Source organism: Manis pentadactyla, chromosome 3 (assembly GCF_030020395.1).
Source record: "Manis pentadactyla isolate mManPen7 chromosome 3, mManPen7.hap1, whole genome shotgun sequence".
Lineage (NCBI taxonomy): Eukaryota > Metazoa > Chordata > Mammalia > Pholidota > Manidae > Manis > Manis pentadactyla.
In genome coordinates this window covers 11971208-11989878 of record NC_080021.1, presented here as the reverse complement: position 1 = coordinate 11989878, position 18671 = coordinate 11971208, and the positions used below count along the sequence as shown (strand labels likewise).

General features: G+C 43.5%; 1 protein-coding gene across 7 annotated transcripts in view; it reads right to left on the bottom strand.

Annotated features, from left to right (window-relative positions):
* Positions 1-18671, bottom strand: part of CYRIB (CYFIP related Rac1 interactor B) — a 146077-nt gene that overhangs the window by 88301 nt on the left and 39105 nt on the right. The gene's annotated exons all lie outside the window — the stretch shown is intronic.

The window sequence follows — 18671 nt, the reverse complement described above, 5'->3', positions numbered from 1 at the left end:
TACCCGGTGTGAGATATCCTAAAAGAGGGAACAGGAAATAAGATCCTGAGAGAAGTGAATTTATTTTTCCATGACTCTTTCTTCATCATCCTGCATAAATTTACTCACATATCAGTTGAGGTCAAAGCTTTCAAGTTTTACACTGAAAATAACCAAAAGGACCAAAAAAAAAGAGGTTCACATAAGGGTGCTAGGCTCTCAATGATTACTTAATCACTGTATCTTGCTTGCATTTATTTTTTGAGTGCTATGTGCCAGGCACTGTACTGAGCCCTTTATTTGCATTTCCTCTTCTGCTTTTCACAACCACCCTATATAGTATTACTATCATGTCCAGTTTACAAATGAGGAAAACCAAGGCTCAGTATGAAACAGATCCAGGATTCAAACTCAATCTGTCAACTCCATAGTTTGTTTCTCCATTGAGGATAACTTGACTATCTGCTTTTGTAAATTTCAGAAGACCCTGATGCTTTCTTTAAATACTGTTTTCTATGAATATCTCTTAAAAGTAAGTCAACTTTAAATCATTATAAAGAATAAATTGTTTCATTCAATCATTGATTCATTCCATCAACACACAGTTTTGCCCCTCTATTATGTCTTATGCATCATGCTGACGGTTTAGAGTAGAGGGAAAGGAAGATATGCGGTCCCTGCCCTGGAAGAGATGTAACCTCAGATCAATACACGATGATTCTTTGTAATTTAGGAGGATGGAGGAACCAACTCTCCCCAGGACAGCTGTGAAGGCTTCAGAGAAGATGAGCTTGGTTGTGAAGAGACTGAGGAAGGGCCGAGAAGAAAAGGCACATGGGCAGAGGAAGGGAGTCCATGAGACTGCAAAAGACCGCCTCCTACAACGTGATAAGGACTCTGAACTTGCTTTCTGAAAGCAACAAGAAACAGAAGCTTCTATGAAAAGGAGAGACATAATCAGTGGGGTTTATATCAAGGTCACTCTGACCATAGTATCTAATATGGGCTACAGTCAGAGTGAGAATGGAGGCCAGCAAGCCAGTGACATTGTCGTGGGGTCTAAGCGGGAGATACCTAGAGCCTGGTCTAGGAAACTGGTGGCGGGGAGGAAGAATAAGCACCCCAACTATGATGCTTACTGATAGGAGAATCTGCAGGAGCTTATGACTAGTTCAGTCCGGGGGAGGAAGCAGCAGGAGCTGTGGGGTGCAGCCCTGAGGTTCTGAGCCCAGCAGACTAATTGGATGGCGACACATCCAACCCCCATGTCTTCACACAGTTTTCATTCCTGTCCTCTGCCAGCCTTTATCCATGGGAATACCATTGCTTCAACTGGTATCTTAGAGATCTGCAACTATTTCCCAGTACTTTGTCATATCTCTATAGTCACATTTATTATTTTAATGGCCTCAGAGTTAGAGTATTTCATCATGTTGAAATAGCTCAGTTTCCTTCAGTTGCTAAAGGCCCACACTCTGCATTCCTGGTTTACCCTAGACTCATTTGGCTCTGGGCATTTATTTTTTGCAAGGGATGAGCTGAGCAAGGAAAGAGAGCCTTTAGGTGAAGGGTATTGGAAAAGGGTGGCCTCAAGGGCCAGCAAAGTTTGGGCAACTGTACTGCATGTAGAAATTGTAGATCTGTGGAAAAGAACCTATCAGCCTCTCCTGTGTTCCTTCATTCAGCAGTGCATTCTTGTGAGACAGGGCAACAGAGCAGAGCCGAAGCCACCTCAAAGCTCTGGAGGTAACCCAGATAGCGTCCAAAACCTATTCTACAACTTACATAAGTCACTCAACCACTCAGAGCCTCAGATTCCCCATAAGTTTGCTAAAAGAATTAACTTGGGTAAAATTTATAAAATACTTTGGACAGAATTCAGCACATTAAATTGAATGAATATTTTCAGTCTTGGTTCCTTAGGTTTCCTGACTCCCACCATTTTCTTGAGTCTCTGAGCAAACCTCCCAGGGCACAGTGCACGTGCTAGGGTTCAGAGCCTGAATCAGCCAGAGTGAACTGGGGCCACACACGTGGTCTCTCTAACCTTCCATTCCCCATCTGTGAAATGGGTAGAACGACTTCACAGGAGTGTTGCAAAGCTCTCAGAAACACTGTAGAGGAAAATATGCTCAAAACCCCGCAACACTATGTCACTATTGGGTATTACTGCTCTTACAGGCATGGTTCTCTTGGTTTCTCTCCATTAAAAAAAAAGTCATAACCTCAGCATAAATTCCCTGGATTGTAATTACTGGGTCAAAGGATTGGAACGCTGTCCTGGTTCTCCGTTTGCATTGCCCAACTCCCTCAGAGGTGACTGAGTAGTTGCTGCCATCGTCAACTTGAATACACCATGCAATATGTTTAAGCACCTAGATTGTAGTTTTTGTTGCCTCTGTATCAAGTCTCAGTCCTCAACCTAACATTCAAGGACTGCTACCAGCGGCTTCCCCTCCTGATCGGAACGAACAGATACCGGATCCCTGAGGAAACAGGCACCTTCCCAGACATTTCTGCCACAGGGTTTCAAGTCTGAGACTCCAGTGGCATACGTTCCAGATGAGCATCCAATGGGTGCGTTTAATGAATACAGAGGAGGACAGGGACAGGAGGCCTGGGAATCCCTGGGCGGTGCTCAAAGCTGGTCTAGCAGGAAAGATGGCATCAGAGTTGCTACTGAAGAAGAGCCAAAGTATGAAGCCAGCAGCTCAAACCTAACACACACCTGTTATTTAGCAAAACATCAGCCAGTCTCTCAGAAGCTGTAAAGTTGTCCTTGTGGCCGCAGGGTCCCAGAGTTGCAGGGCCTACCGATGAGGCTCAGTCACATTCCCCCACATCACACGTTTCTCACAAGTGGGCAGCCCATGCCTAGTTTCACCAGCCCAAGTGAGCATAAAAGATAGGCTCTCACAGCCTTGCATTTGCTGGGCCTTCCCTGGGCCTTGAACATGCTTCCCAGCCTCTTCAAGTCACTGTTTCTCAGCCTTTAGGCCCAAGAATGGCCTCCTCCAAGTGACTCACCCCATCACCCATCCTAAAGTCAAATCCTACCTCCCCTATCATTCCTACCATGACACTGACTTTTTTCCCTTTATGGTACTTATCACAGCTTGTAACTATTTTTACACTTTAGCTTAAACATGTTTTAACTAAAAAAAACTTTCACTAAAACATCAACTCTGTCAAGGCAGAGGCCAGGGGATCTTGCCCACTCCAACACCTGTCGCTGTGCCCTCCCTGCTTTTGGGGACCCTCAGTCAGTACTGATGGGGAATGACAGGGTAAAAGAGAGGTCCCAGCTCCTTAGGTATCTCTTTCCCCTTGATTATCTGAATAATACACATTGACTGCAGAAAAAAGCTGAAAATACACATGAGCAAAAGGAAGAAAATATAAATACTCGTGATCCAACCTCCCACACCATATGCTACCCTTTCAAATGTTTTTTCTGTGTCTGTTATCTATATAAAAATAATGCATACATTTCTGTAAAAATGGCTTTACTTGAATCATAAGCTACTGTTTCATCTCATGATATACCTTCATCACCTTTTCTTAAAGAGGTACTTCAGCTCCGTTGCTGTTAAGGTCCCTGGAACACTCCACTACACAGCTCTACCATAAAGTATTTAAATCCCAGTGCTAAGTTAAAGGGGAGGTTTCTTCAATGTCAGTCAAGGTAACACGTTTTAATACAGCAATTCCTTCTTGACAAGATCCCATTTTTTTTTCTGTGTTTATATTGCTGTAGAGCTGTATTTCTACAGAACTCTACTCCCCACCGCCCATTCACCACCTGGACTTCTTAGAGGCCCCATCAAATGGAGAAGCAAAATTGCAGCCAGAAAAGCCAAAGTATGAAGAAGCGAGGCCTATGCCTACGAGCTCAATTTGGGAATCTGTGGCTGATACAGGCAAGAGAAATAAAGAGCATGTTTTCTTGCCAAGATTTTAATGTAAAAAGAGGAAAAGAAAGACTTTCTGCATGCCTCCACTTCCTCCCAAGCCCTGCCCTGAGGCCAAGTTTCTCCCAGGAGGGACAGGCTGGTCCCCAGAGTTCATAGCTGTTGTAAGCAGGCCACAGCAAAGCCCACTGCCCCATGCGAAGACGGGCTGGCTGCAGAAAAATCCCAGAATGCACACCCAGGGGGCGTGCTCTTCTCCACAAAGGGCACTTCGAGCCCTTGTGTGGGTTCGGTGGCCACTTGGTACTTTCCGCTCTGCTGGTCACACCCGTCCCCACCTACCCGGTGGTCAGGGAAGAGCACATCTGCTCCACCAAGACTGGTCAGGGCCCAAGGACACTGGCTGCCTCTGACACCTGCCCATCCCCACTGTGGCTAGGCCTCCTTACCAAGGTGCCCAGGAGAGGTCATAAAACCAGAGACGGCACTAGAGGAATGGAAGAGAGAAGAAAGGCTGGGTGGATCACCCCACTGTGACTCAGAAATCCAAACAGAGCTAAATTTCGACCTTTCCACCCCCACCTTCTATGGCTCCCCATCAGAGTCAGAGGAAAATTTATCTGTGAAAAAAGAGAATTCCTAATTGCGTCAAGGGGCATTAATGTATCAGTGCCATTTTTAAAAGATTTTTTGTGTGTTCTGCAGAAACACCACCGTTAGAGGAAAGAGCAGGAGTATTATTTTTAAATATAATAATGACAGAAAGCACTACTACCAACTACTGACCAACACCTCTGATCAATTGCTTAGTTTCTGTCTGGTTTTGAACAAAATTATCTCCACCATTTTGTAATTCAATTCTTATAACAACATCATGAGAGAGATGTTATTGCTCCCGGTTACCAGGTGAGAAGATTGAGGTACAAAGAATGTAAGTATTTTGCTGGGGGTGACAAAGCTACCAAGAGTTGGAGGCAGGATTCAAACCCAGGTCTTAGCAGCTATTTACTATGCATAAACCACTCTACCTTCCTTGCTTTGCACCCTCCTTTCCTCCTTTCTCTCTACAAACATTAAGTCACTACACGTCAAGCTCCATCTAAAATATGAGACCACTCATCTATAAAATAGACACAGTAACCAGGTAATTCACAGTTATTGTGAGGATTAACTGAAATAATAGATGGAATATAGGAAATTGCTAACATTCAACCACTTTTATCCCAAAAACAGCAATGACATATAATTAAACCTCATATGTCGACACTCTTGGTAAACTCTGAGTGTTAAATAAATAAATATACATTACTGACTACCATGATTTTTGAAATTTGCTGTTTTAGTATTCAAATCCAAAGGCTGTATATTGCAGTGGCTGAGAGCTCAGACTCTGGACTCAAGACAGATGTGACTTGGAATCCCTTCTTTTTCTCATTTGTGAAAATGCAATGGTACTGTCAGAATTAAGTTCTTTCATGTAAGGCACTTAACAGGCCCTTGCAAATATAAGTGCTCAGTAAATATCAGCAGTCTATTATTTATTACTGTTATTAATTACTTTCATTAAGATGGTATTTGTAGTAAGCTGCCTACTGTTGGTTATTTACAATAAAAACCAAAAACAAATTTCCCACAATAGGGTAACAGCATAGCAGGATTCTGAAAGAACTGTCTTTAGAATGAATGAAAATCGACTTAATTAAAATGTCAAAGCCCCTGCTTTACCACTTGAGAAGCTTTGTAATTTTGAGCAAGTCATTTCTTTTCTATAGACCTGTTTCATCGCCTCAAAAAAATGAAAGGTTTGCTCTCAATGACTCATAAGTCCTCTCCAGATTTAAAGTTCGTAGTCCTCAGTGCTAAATATACAGTCCCTTGACATCAAGGATAATAGTAGCAATATGAGAAAAAATGTTATACATTCATACTCTCAGTTTCTTAAACCAGACCGTTTTTTTACAAAATAGTGATCACCTCCCAAACAGAGTCTGTATTATGCTTACTGTCTCTCCCCACAAGCTAGGCAAGACCTCCAGGACAATGGGGATTTATGTCTGGTTTGTTCATTGATGTATTTACCTCCAGCCCCTGGAACGATGCCTGGCACATAGTAGAAGATCAAAGAACATTTGTTGATTGAAAAGTCGTGACTATTAAATTAAAAGAGCAAAGAACAAAAGGGTATATACAATAGAACACCATTAATATAAAACATGTACTCCCAAGGGGAAATGGTAGATGGGATTTCTACTCATGGGATGGGTAGAGAAGTTAAAAATTGAGACAGAGTAAAAGTAGGATTGAAACAATTTTTAACTTTTCCTTTACTGTTGCAAACAATTTTGTATGTTCAAAAAAATGGCATTCAAAAAAAGGGGAGCACGTGGACACAGAAGAAAAGTGGCCACGGTAGATGGGAGTTGGGGGTGCGATCAGAGCGAACAGCAATCCGGGCAGGTGGTTCCTCCCCGAAGGCACACAGAATCCCAGGGCCCGGAAGAAAACTAGTAACATGATGCAGAAAAGAAGAGCCAACTTACCTCAAATTTTTAATTACAAGCTAATACCTACTAAACTATTCCCAAGGTGATAGAATTTCCCCATTACCTGTCTCAATCAGTGGAAGCTTTGGCGAATTAGAGCACAAAGGGGCACCTGCTAACCGTTCTCAGTCTTGAGCCCTCTCTGGATCTGCTGGCTGTGAATGCCAGAAGGATTATGTCTTAGTTCCACACCCTAAGGTTAACCGGTGAGCCTTTTCATTAACCAACTGACCAACATTTCCATCCAGGGTCACACACTGCAGGGAACACACTAGGTACAGTAAACAGCCTTCCCTTCCAGGACACAGAAGACACACTACCTTATTACAGTACAGAGCAGCAGAGCAACACACAACTGCCCGGGCAATGATACAGACACATGGCCTGGAAAATAAAAGGGAAAGAATAATTCCTTTGGGTTTTGGGGAGCTGGGGGGAGGGGACAGGGAGAAGATGTCTAGGAAAGGTCCTGTCCTGAATTTTATCAAATCACCAGGACCCTTGTACTCTTCGGAGGCTTACTCTTGAAACTGTCACCTGTTCCTATCTTGCATTTGGAACTGCACACCACTCATAATGCCTCCTGCCTCCACTGCTGCCTGAGTTCATCATGTCCACACATTTGAACTTGGAGCAGACCAGGTCAGAAGACCCTGTGCTTCTTGTTTCAGCACACAATTGCAATTAGATGATGATTCCTGTACTTCCTTGAATACTGCACACTCTACCAGGGCAGAAGTCATGCTGTTTCGTCACTACTGTATCCCCAGTGCTAGTGAAGAGCCTGACACCATCCCCGACACAAGGCATGCACTCAGTTGCAGCCTGTCAAAGACGGCATCAGCCCAGCCTGTGTTAACCCAGACCCAGGGCCTTAACTAACAACATGTTCACAGCCCTGGAACCAGGGAATCAGATAAGCAGTACAAGGAGGTGAGATTTAAATCCTCCCCAATGTGGCCAAAATGATCAGGTCACTAGCTGTGTGCCCAAATAGTTGAAATACAGAGCTTTAGACTGAACAATGAGGGTGTCAAACATGAGCTAAGAATGTAGAAAAAGTTTAGGTTCTCACAGGTTTGAGTTTTGAGGCTGCAGAAGAAAACACATTACATAAGATGAAAAACAAAAGACCAAAAGAGAACCAATATGGTCCAAGCTAAGAAGCAGCTTAACTGGTTTAGCTAGCTTCCTTTCTAAAATCCTGGGGCTGATTTCATGTTAGGACACAGGTTTAATGAGAAAGTTTCCCTCCCCAAGTCTTAATGCCCAGAGGAAGGTAGAGAGGAGAAGGCTGCCTTGCCCAAGCTCTGGTCTTTTCGGAACACACAGACTTGGAGAAAATGTCTGTGGTGTACATTTCTGCATTTATTAAGCATTTTTATTTAATAGGCCACTTGCATTAATGAGTGCCTACATCAGAGTTTCTGAATGAATCACCTAATTTCAGACATGGAAGGAACCTTGGAATTTGCTCCAATATTTTACAAAATGCCCAGAGGGAGTCCACAGGTGCACAATCCCCAAGGCCTGGACTCTGGGCACAGACTGAGGGTCACAGGGGACCCTGTAAGTCAGAGAACTGCTGAGTTCATTTCCAAAGGTCAGCTGAATCACTGAGGTGTCAACAGAGTCCTGTAAAAAATCTCTACTAATAACCAGTGTGCAAAATTTGGTATTATGTCTTGTGTGACCTTTCAGGGCAATGGTAAAGGAGGTTGATTAAAAGTATCTTGCTTATTCGGCCCTTTGTCACATGAGTATCTTCCAACGTGGGGGGGGAATGTTAGGAGATGTGTACCAAATGATAAGAAACAAGTGGAAATGCAGGTTTTTTGGGACTTCCCAATCATTCATAAGAGTGCGGTGTGGTTTCTTCCTTGGTAGTAATACTAAGCTGACTACAGAGCTCCTATAAATACTATTTCCTGCTGCTGTTCCTTTGCCCATGCTGTTCCCTCTGTTATGAACAACCTTCCTGCCACTGCCATACTTCCCAGCAAATTCCTACCACCCCCCAAGACTCTAGTCTGGCAACTCTATGGACACTGGATAAGCACTGCAACCTAACTTAGTTCCTGTTTTTACCTTACAGTGACACACAGCCCTGCTTTATGCCTGAAAGACCTTCTATGAAGTATGAAAAGATTGGCAAAGGTATGAGGTTTGTATAACACCCTGTACCCCATTGAGAAAATGACAGGAACACAAAGTAATGTTTTATTAATTTACTTAACTTGATGTCTTGAAACACAGTGATTTTGATGGATGAATCAGCCAACCCAGGATTAACAGCCTGGCTTACTACACTCATTTCTTTTTCCAAGCCACAAGTCAAAATAAACTCAGTCTCAATTTATACCTTGGCAAAAATGTGATTCTGTATATCGACTCCTGAATTCACTGTAGTTATTAAAAGGATGGATGCATCTATCAGGATGGGCTAGGTTACTGTGTGGTAACAAAGAACCCCAAAGTCTCAGCCGCAATAATGACCACAGTGGTCACTCTGGGGACGACGAGATGAGCCCAATAATGGCATCTCTCTGGGCTTTACCTGACAGTCTGGATTAGGCAACACTGTGGCTGACATCATATGATCCCCTCCTTGCCTTCAACCTCCTACAGAGCTGTCCGGCAGGGCTGCAGTGTGGATTGGAAGGCAGGCAGCAGTCAGGGAAAGATGATGATACCTAGTAACACTGTCAGGATCATTACCCCCATTCTTCTTCAAATGATAATAATGATGTTATTATTGTAATTCTCCTTGGCCACTGGTTTCTGAATTTGTCTGCACACCTGGAGCGCTTAAAAACTACTTCTGCTGTGTTCCACCCCCAGCATTGGTGAATCCATACACCTAGTGTGTGGCTCAGGCTTTGGAATTTTAAGATCCCCAGGTGATTCTAATGTTCATTCAAGTTTGAGAACCACTGTCATACAGGCACTAAGATTCCTATCTCTACATACATATAGTTGCATGCATACATGCTTACATACACATGCACACACAAGCTGGCCAGGTTCCAAGAATCTGCTGCCTCTAGAGTGGTGGTCACATGGGTCAGCATGAGTCAGACTACACTGTGGTAACACAGGACACCTACGAATCAGCCCCAACAACTACCACATGGGTCACTGTCTAGGGACAATTGAATGAGCCCAGCCAGCCCCTTTCTCTGGTCTTTACCCAACTCTAAAGCCTAAGCATTTAACCCTCAGGCCTTTCTGGTTTCCCCTTTACTTTTACATTATGCCTCTTCTGAAGTCCAGTTTAACAAGTTTGCCAGGCCCAGAGTAAATCAGAGCCAAAACCTTACACTGGCATTGACAGACTAGGAGGCCCCCTGCTTAGGGGAGGGCCACTGGAGACTTGGTCATTGAGACTATGCTTTGTTCAACTCCATCCCAAGACCCAAGAACGGTAGACAGCTTAATAGAAATTTAGATAAGGAGATTGTCAGTAATAACCTGGGGTGGGGGGAATGAAAAGGAGATGTAAAAACTCAAACACCACAGCATCTAAGTTAAAAATCTCACAGATCAACTTGTCACCAACTATCATTTTGACTTCCTTTTTTTGTTAATTTCTCCCAGGATGAAATTACATTTGATGGCATGGAAGTGAGTGAGGCCAGGAGACCTACGAACAAACAAGTGCTCTATCACTAGGCAGCAAAGCGAAGACATGCATGTTGGGTGCAGGGCGCAGTATGAACACAGACATCCTGCCACCAGCACACAAATCATTTTCAGCAAATCATCTCCTGCTCTGTTGGATGTTGTATCTCTGCAGAGTCTGGAGAAAACCAGAAAATCCAGCTTGTTTGCTCTTGTTTTGGCAGTTTAATTTAGGAATCGCACTGGCTTTACATAAACTCTTTACTAAAAAATGCATTCCATTTTTTGAACATGTGAGTTAACTTGGGCCCAAGGGAAAGAAGCATTGTATACAATTACACAATAGTTACTCTATTACTTCAAAACCGAATGGAAGCCTCAGGCAGAAAAGTCAAAAGGAGAGACAAATCATTTTTGTAAAATTATCTGAATGCAACCATCTCTTCTGATGCGTGTGAGCTGACAATGGTTCTGCCTTTCTCAAAGCTCATTCAATTATCTGTTGCTTATCTGGACCTGGGAGAGTTTTCCTCCCATCTAGAGTCAGTTAAAGGAAAAAAAGCAGGCAGATTCCTCTCATAAAAGCCTGAAATGAACAACAGTAACTACTCCCAAGGCCCTGCTTATTGCACAGGAGGCATTAGACAAACCTTTGCAGGATCTCTATTAAGGATCTTTTTTCTCTACAACCATCACAAAAGAAGAGGAACGAATATGGGATCCACGGCCTCAAACACCCTATTGTCCCCCTAGGTGTACAACTACTAGTAAGAACTAAACATTTCTGAACTTTTTTCCTCATCTGTAAAATGGAAATACCTACTTGACACGGACATTGTAAGAACTGGGAAAACATATGCAAAGTGACTACTAGCATTCAGTAAATGTAAATGCACTCCGTCTGATCATTGCCAAAAATCTCAGGAAGCTCACTAGAACGTAAGGTTTTTAAGAGAAGGGACAATGACTTACTCATCTTTCTGTACCCAGATCCTACACGGGGCCCCATAGAGACTATAGCTGTCTCTTCAACCCCTACTCTCTTCCTCTCCCACCAAACAGCATCCTTCAGTCATTCAGACCTTCATCTCCAGTTCCAGGGGTGGATCCTGAACGGTCTAAGCCAATCGGAGTTATCCTATTTCCTCTGCCACGAGGCTTGATTGAGAGATGAAGGCGTGTCCTGGGGTGATCCAATCAGAGAGAAGCTCAGCACTTTTGTTCAATGGCTCTGGAGAGAAATAGTAGCAAGTCTTCCCCAAATGTGAACAAACAAACATGCGGTCTGATTGCTACTCCAGCAGCCAGGGGTAGCACCTGGGGTAGGCCACTTTCAAGAACAATATTTCCCTCCTTCTGTGCAGCTAACCCTGCTTTGTACCATGGGTTCCGGTCTAGGGTTCAGAAAATAGGGTCATCAGATGTACATGGTGGTGGGCCACACCTTGCATCACCCAGCAAAGCCAGCCCTGGGAGAATGAGGACAGGTAACGCACACCTGAGAGCTCTCCTCTGCCTTTCCTGGGGCACACATACTCTTCGTGGTGTCTCTGGTATTAAGCCAAGCCCTCTTGCTACTATGAGGAGTCAACCTGAGAACAAAGCCAAAAGCCAGAAGTACAAAGCCCAGAGAATCACAAAGGAAGCCAGAATCCTGATCAAAGTGTGCCTGAAGCCTACATACCTCTCCACTTTTTGGGTATGTGAACCACTTCAAGTGCTTCTGCCAATTATTCAATTTGAACTGGGTTTCTGTCCCTTGCAACTCACAGCATCCTAACAGCCTCAGGCATGGCTGCATGAATCACTGAGCAAAGGACTGTGCAGAAACGTCACTGCTCTTCCAGTGATTTAACTCAGACGTCAAGTTCTCAGGGAGTAGGAGCCCTCATGGGTCTTGATCACCTGGTATCGGGCACCTAACAGTTTCTGGATACAGGCCCTGAATGGAATGAAACTATCACCCGGAGTTCCAGAACCTTTTAAAGCCCTGCTCCCCAGATGTGTCTGGATCAGAGGAACATGAAGAGGAAGCTCATCAGATTTGGAGCCATGAAGTAGGCCTGAGTTCAAATCACAGATCCAACTGAGCCTCAGCTTCTTCTCCTGCAAAATGAGGATAATCATACACATCTCCCTGGGCAAGAGGAGCCATGAGGAAGCACCTGGGGTAGGCCGCTTTCAAGAACCATATTTCCCTCCTTCTGTGCAGCTAACCCTGCTTCGTACCATGGGTTCTGGTCTGGGGTTCAGAAAATAGGGTCATCAGATGTAGGTGGTGGGCCACACCTTGCATCACCCAGCAAAGCCAGCCCTGGGAGAATGAGGACAGGTAACGCACACCCTGAGCCTCCCATCCCTCAACACACACCGATCCCCTTAGGAGGTGGGGCTTGGGCAGAGAGTGCATGTAAAACTGGGCTGTCCAGCTCTTTGGGTACGATGCTTCCTGGTTGCTTTCTGAAAGAGGTGTGGGGTCAGTGCAATTGACAGTGTCACAGATCTGCACATCCCTAGAGGATGTTGATTTAGCCATTCCTGGGTGATATGGAACTCAGCTAGACTGTCAGCTCCAGTGGGGCAGGGGCCTTACCCCATTCCCTGTCTACCACCCCCACCCCTGACCGGCACCCAGGCACAGTGTTTCCTGAGTACATGAATGAAGATGAGTGAGTGGATAAGCAAGAGTGATAGAATCAAGATTCCAGAATACGACTGTAGTAAAACCCTACCAGTTAGTACTCAGACTACTGGTTGTACTGCCAGTAAATCAAAGACCCAGAAATGACACAGGGCTTCTAAGGCAGATGGATGGGCCCTGAATTCTGAACTTGGAATTCTAGTTAGTGCCTAGTTCTTATATGACATTTCAGATAAGATCCTAAACTCTCTGAGCTAGTTTCCTTCTCTGACAAACACAATTATCAATATTAAATAAGAACTTTTTTGAATACAGCTATACATAGGGAGAAAAAATTGAAAGAATATATACCAAAATATTCAGAGCAATGAGCCCTAGCTGTTAAAATTATGGGAGGACTTCTATTTTTCCCTTTTTTGTGCATTTTTGGATTTTCTATAGTGAACATGAATTGGTTCTGTAATAAAAATAAAAATAAAAGTGGGGTGATACCAAAATGTCTAGCCCAGAGCCTTTGTTCCATCCCTATGAAAGCCCTTCAGACATTTGAAAACAGCTATCATAGTTCTCCTATTTCTTGAATTCAATAATTCAGCTAATTTAATGCTATCTTTATATGACTTGATTTCAAGGCTCTTTTTTTATCCTTCCTCTCTGCAAAGGCTCCATCTGTTAAAACCCCACTCTGGGTATTGTATAACCAGCTCCCAGAATCAGCAGCACACACTCGTTTGCTCATTCATCTGTTAATTCATTCACTGAGTAAACACTGGCTAAAAACCTACTATATTGGACATCCTTGCTTTTGCCTATCCGCCCCCCCATTCACAAATGGTTCCCAGATTTTCTTAGGGAACGTCTGCCTTCCCTCATTCTAAACCCTTGAGCTCTGGGAGATGCAGACCCTACCCCAGCTTCTTCAGAGGGCGGGCATTTGATCTAGGGTGGCCAATCAGAGCATGGCATTTGTTTAGCCATAGGGATTGGTTCAGGGATGAGCATGTTACCGTGGAAAAACCAATCAGAGATACAAGACTCAATTCTGAGACTTCTGCTGAACTGCTGGAAAAGTGGGCTTGTTTTCCTTCTGCTAGGACTGCTGACAGCCATCTTGCCACCACAATCCAAAAAGAAATGGTAGGCAGCACTGAGAGATGGAGAAAAACTGTAAGCCTTAGCAACACATTTAAGCCTCCATGCCTTAAGTTCCATCCCTGGGCTTTTCAATTACATAAACCAGAAATCCTCCTACAGAACCACATGCCAGTTGGGGTTCTGTTTCAAGGGCAAAAGAATCCTGACTAATGAAATCTGAAGTGCTGCAACATATGCCGCATGCCATCTTTCCTGGCACTCAGTCTGATGTGGAGATAGCTACACACAATTACAGTTATTTGATGCCAATATGATCATTGCTTTAATTAACTACTACACAGGGCAATGGGAACACGGGGAGGAGTCAGGAATGACCTCACACAAGAAAAGACATTTAAACCTACTCTGTATCTGCATTCAGGCAGGGAAGATAGCATTACCGTTTGCAGGAGTCAGGTTAACTCCCTGCTGACACACACCTGCCTCACAGTGAACTCAAACCACTACATCCCACACTGCACTAGGACCAAGGATACTGAGCATGCTGAAGGGTGCTGTCTGAATGCACCCACATAATAGCATCTGGAGAGACAGCAAAGTGCCAAGGTCAAACGGCCCTCTCTTGCAAGACTTTTATCTGACTATTACAGATGATGTTACAGTCTTAAGTAACACTCAGGTCAGTATTTGTGATTTTGTTTCTATACACTTACTTTTTGCTCCAGTGTTCTTGCCCATTTGGATTACTGTTTACCAAATAACAACAACATTCTAACAATAGCCCTGTCAAGATGAATAACCTATTTACTGAATTTTATTACCAAATGATTAGGGACAGAAAAGAGCAAGCCTTGGTTCCATAAAACATTTCACAATGGTTAGAAACGTGGCTGATGGCAAAACACAACAGTAATAAAGGTGCCCCTGGGAACATGTATTTTGCTAAGAAAGGCCCTACAGTTTGGTTTTTTTAAGTGAATAGAGCCAGTGTCTCTTAGACCTTTGATACATACTCAATGGGAAAGTAGTGAAGATGGTAAGTCGGGAGAGGACACCCCAGGACAAATTCTCCTTGCTTTTATCATTTCTAAGCACATCAGAGATTCACTTGATCCAGAAACCCAGCTCCAACTTTCCAGAGCAAATAATCATACAGTTGGAAAAACTAATACTGACAGAACACCATGTGGTCTCAAGAGAGGTGCCAGGGATTACAGGCAGAAGGAAGAAAGGCTTGAGATGCCTTCTAGATAACTTGGATTTCTAAGAAGCAGCTGGGTGTCCTCTGTTTTTAAAACACTTTTGAGATTGCTGGTGAATTCCACTTCCTCTACTTGCCTGCCACACGACTCTGCACGTGGGTCTTACCTACTCCCCTTCTTGAAAATGGGATTATCAGTTATCACACATTGACTGGCCAACCATTAAGGTCCAGGCTGAGTCTGGGAGTGTGAGGACAAAGCCAGCCAATGCTCAATCAGTGCTGGGCTTAGCAACTCCGCAGAGACCTGCCGATCTCTAAAAGTAAGAGGGGCTTTCGTGTCAAAAGCTCCCAATGTGAGGTTTTTTTTACTAGTTTGTTTTTAACAGAAAAAGTACTATATGTTTATGTTCAAAAATTTTAAAAATATAAATGGATATACAATAAGATATCCTCCACCCACCCTAGAACCACAATCCCTTAGGCTTTTCCCCCAAGAGGTAAACAGTTTACCCCCAACCACCTTCCTCCTTGGAGTCCTCCTAGCAACAGACAATGCATAATCGAGCCCATGTGTGTGTGAGGGTGAGTGGGGGTGTGTAAGCACTTCTACAGCTCTCCTTTGTTTTCACATGGAGCACACAACCTATGCTTTCTGGCATATTGCCTTTTTTTTTTTTAACTTAAGAAAGTAACCTGGAGATCATTCTTTTTTAGTATATATGACCTATGATTTTAAGTATTCTACTGTAAGAATATGCCATAATTCATTCAATCAACCCCCATCTGACATACATTTCAGCTGCTGCCAGGCCCTCGCTGTTACAATGTTGCTGTGTACATACATTATACACATCTGCAGACCCAACACATGAAACTATAGGAAAGATAGGATTTATAAGATAACACCCTTGATGTGGAATTGTAGGGTCAAAGGGCACATGCCCTTAAAAAGTTGGCAGGCCATGAATATTGCCCATCGAGGATACTGTACTTATTTTCACACTGACCAATAGTGTGATAAGTACGCAAGTTTCTCCACCTACACTCACAGATGTTTTGTTTTATATATAAATACCAGGAAAAAGGGGGAAGCAGAGCTCCAAACTTGTCCCATTGTGTCGGGCTGCCCTGTGTATCACACGTACTAGTTCCTAAAAAGTCCTTGCCTGGATGCACAACCCAGAGATCAGTTTACAACAGAATGAATGTCGGAGCTGCTGGTGTGCTGAAGGCGGCTCACACTGGCTCACAACAGCTAACTGTGCACACCTCTTCCCAATTTAGTGTTCACTGACATCAGGTCATGGTGTTAGTTTTCATACCACAGAAATCAACAAATGCTACCGATCAGGGCTTCTTTTATCCCCCAGAGAGAACTTTACCAAACATATCCACACATCAAAACACACACTGATGGAAACTCATGTTCTCCCACTCTCCTCCTCAGCATGGTCACAAATTCTTGAAACCGAAGGATCTGAGGAATACTGAAGGGACCTCTAATCATTACATGTTTTAATAGTGCCTCTCTCAGTCTCTCCTCTGTGCCTCTTAGCTGCTCTCTCATATTTCCATCTCTTTAGCACTTAGTGCTTGTTCTTGATGATTTTCTACAGTATAGTAACTGCAAACACACACTCTAGGCTACACTAGACACCTTGGGGTCAAATCCCAGCTCTGTCACTTACTAGCCATGTGACCTTAGGCAAGTAGCTTAAACTACAATGCCTTACTTTCTTCCTCTGTAAAATACAGATGATCATGTCTTCCTTATAATTTTCTTCTGAGGATTAAGTGAGCTAATACAAGTACACAGAACAGTGTCTGGCACATGTTAAGGGCTTAAGAAATGTAAGCTGTTATTATTGTCTTCCAGTTCCCTAATTATCTCTTTAGCTATATCTAACAGGTCAGCTAACCTTTTTGTCAAGTTTTAATTTCAGTCATTATTTTTCATTTCAATTTGGCTGCTTTTCCAATCAACCTGTTCCTTTTTAATCTTTTTTTACACTTGTGATATCACCTTTAGTCTTTAATCACTTTAAATACACTACTTCTAGTCTCTTTTAGATGATTCTATCACTTTCAACTGTAAGTTCATCTCCTAAATAGCTCACATTATTTAATTAGGAACTCCTCTTCACAGGAGGTAGCTCTTTCTGTGGAATCCTGTTAGGTTTGGGTTGTTGAAATATCCCTATGGAGTAATTTTGTGTTTGTGCTAGGGATTTCCGTGGTATTAGGCCACTTTTTATGTTGATTTCTCAGCTTGAGGGGTCTCACAGCCCATAGACAATAAAAATATAGATTCCACAACCACACATGATACAGCCTCAGGTTTTTAATTTCTTGCTGGTAAGCTTTTTCCACTCAAGGTAAACTTCCCCTCTGTTTCTCCAAACAATAGAGATTTTCTAGCTGCTTTTCATGTATAAGTGTAATGTTTAAGGTTCCCAGGCACTCAATTCCACCTTGTAGAAAGTTCTCATTTCTAGACCCACCATGGCATTAAAACCTTAACTTTCAGACACTACAGCCTGTACCCAGGTACAAAAAACCCATAAACGGTCACAGCTTCAACTCACATAACCATTTGGCTTAGACGTCTCTCTTCATTTTTGACACTTGTGGCCTTTCCTTTCTGCTGAGTTCCCCTGGGTATAATTCTTGTATTTCATCCACTCTGTATCCATAGCAGGAAAGACTCACATCAATCAGCGTGGTCCACTATGTTGCCACAGTGTTCCAGGTCTCCAGCTCTAGTATAACCACTCACCATGCTTGGGTCGCATCCACAGTACCACTGCACCTTACTCAGGGACTAGCGCCTAAAGGCAGCATGTAATATGGAAACTGAGAGGAATCAAAATTCTCCTCGAAAATCCCATAATAACATCTCACTGACAAACTATCTCCTGATAAATCCATCTCCAGCATCTCATTTGGTTTCTTAGGTGGAGCCCCAGAAGAGATAGCTGGCTTGGTTTCAGGGCCCTGTTGTATGATAATTAAAATCTATAAATATGGGACATACACTTGATGGCACGAGATGCTCATGCTCTAAAAAGCCAAGGGAATAAAGACTGACAGAAGGAACAGAGGAGCTGCGTCTCTCATTCACACCCGCTCCAAGGGAGATGCCCACTGGGTGCAATGACAGGCTCACCCATGCTCCTTCAAGTGTTATTTTTATCTCTCCTTTCCTTTGTTTTTGCTGAGCAAGGACATTTGGATCTGGATCGGTTAGAGGCAGACATCCATGAAATGAGAGATACAGGACTCTCTAAGTCGGAACACTGCTTAGCTCTGGGGGCAGTACTAACTGCAAAGGAGCAGGAGGGAACTTTCTGCAGTGACGGGACTGCTGCATACCCTGATCTAGGTGGTGGCTCAACACATGTGACATTATTAAAAATTTATCAAGCTGAATGATTAAGACGGGTGCATGTTACAGGATGTAAGTTATACCTCAATTAAAATAAAAGCTAAAAGCATGCAAGAGAGAGTACTGCGTAACACTTTGCCAATTGATCTCCATCTATGGCTAAAGCTCCCTGGAGGCTAGCCAGATAAACGGCAGGTAGTGAGGAGACCAGGAAGCCTGGGGAAAGAAGAGGCAGAAAAGGGCAGTGCCCTGTAGGGGGTAGGGGACACCCAGGCTCATCGAGTTGGTTTCC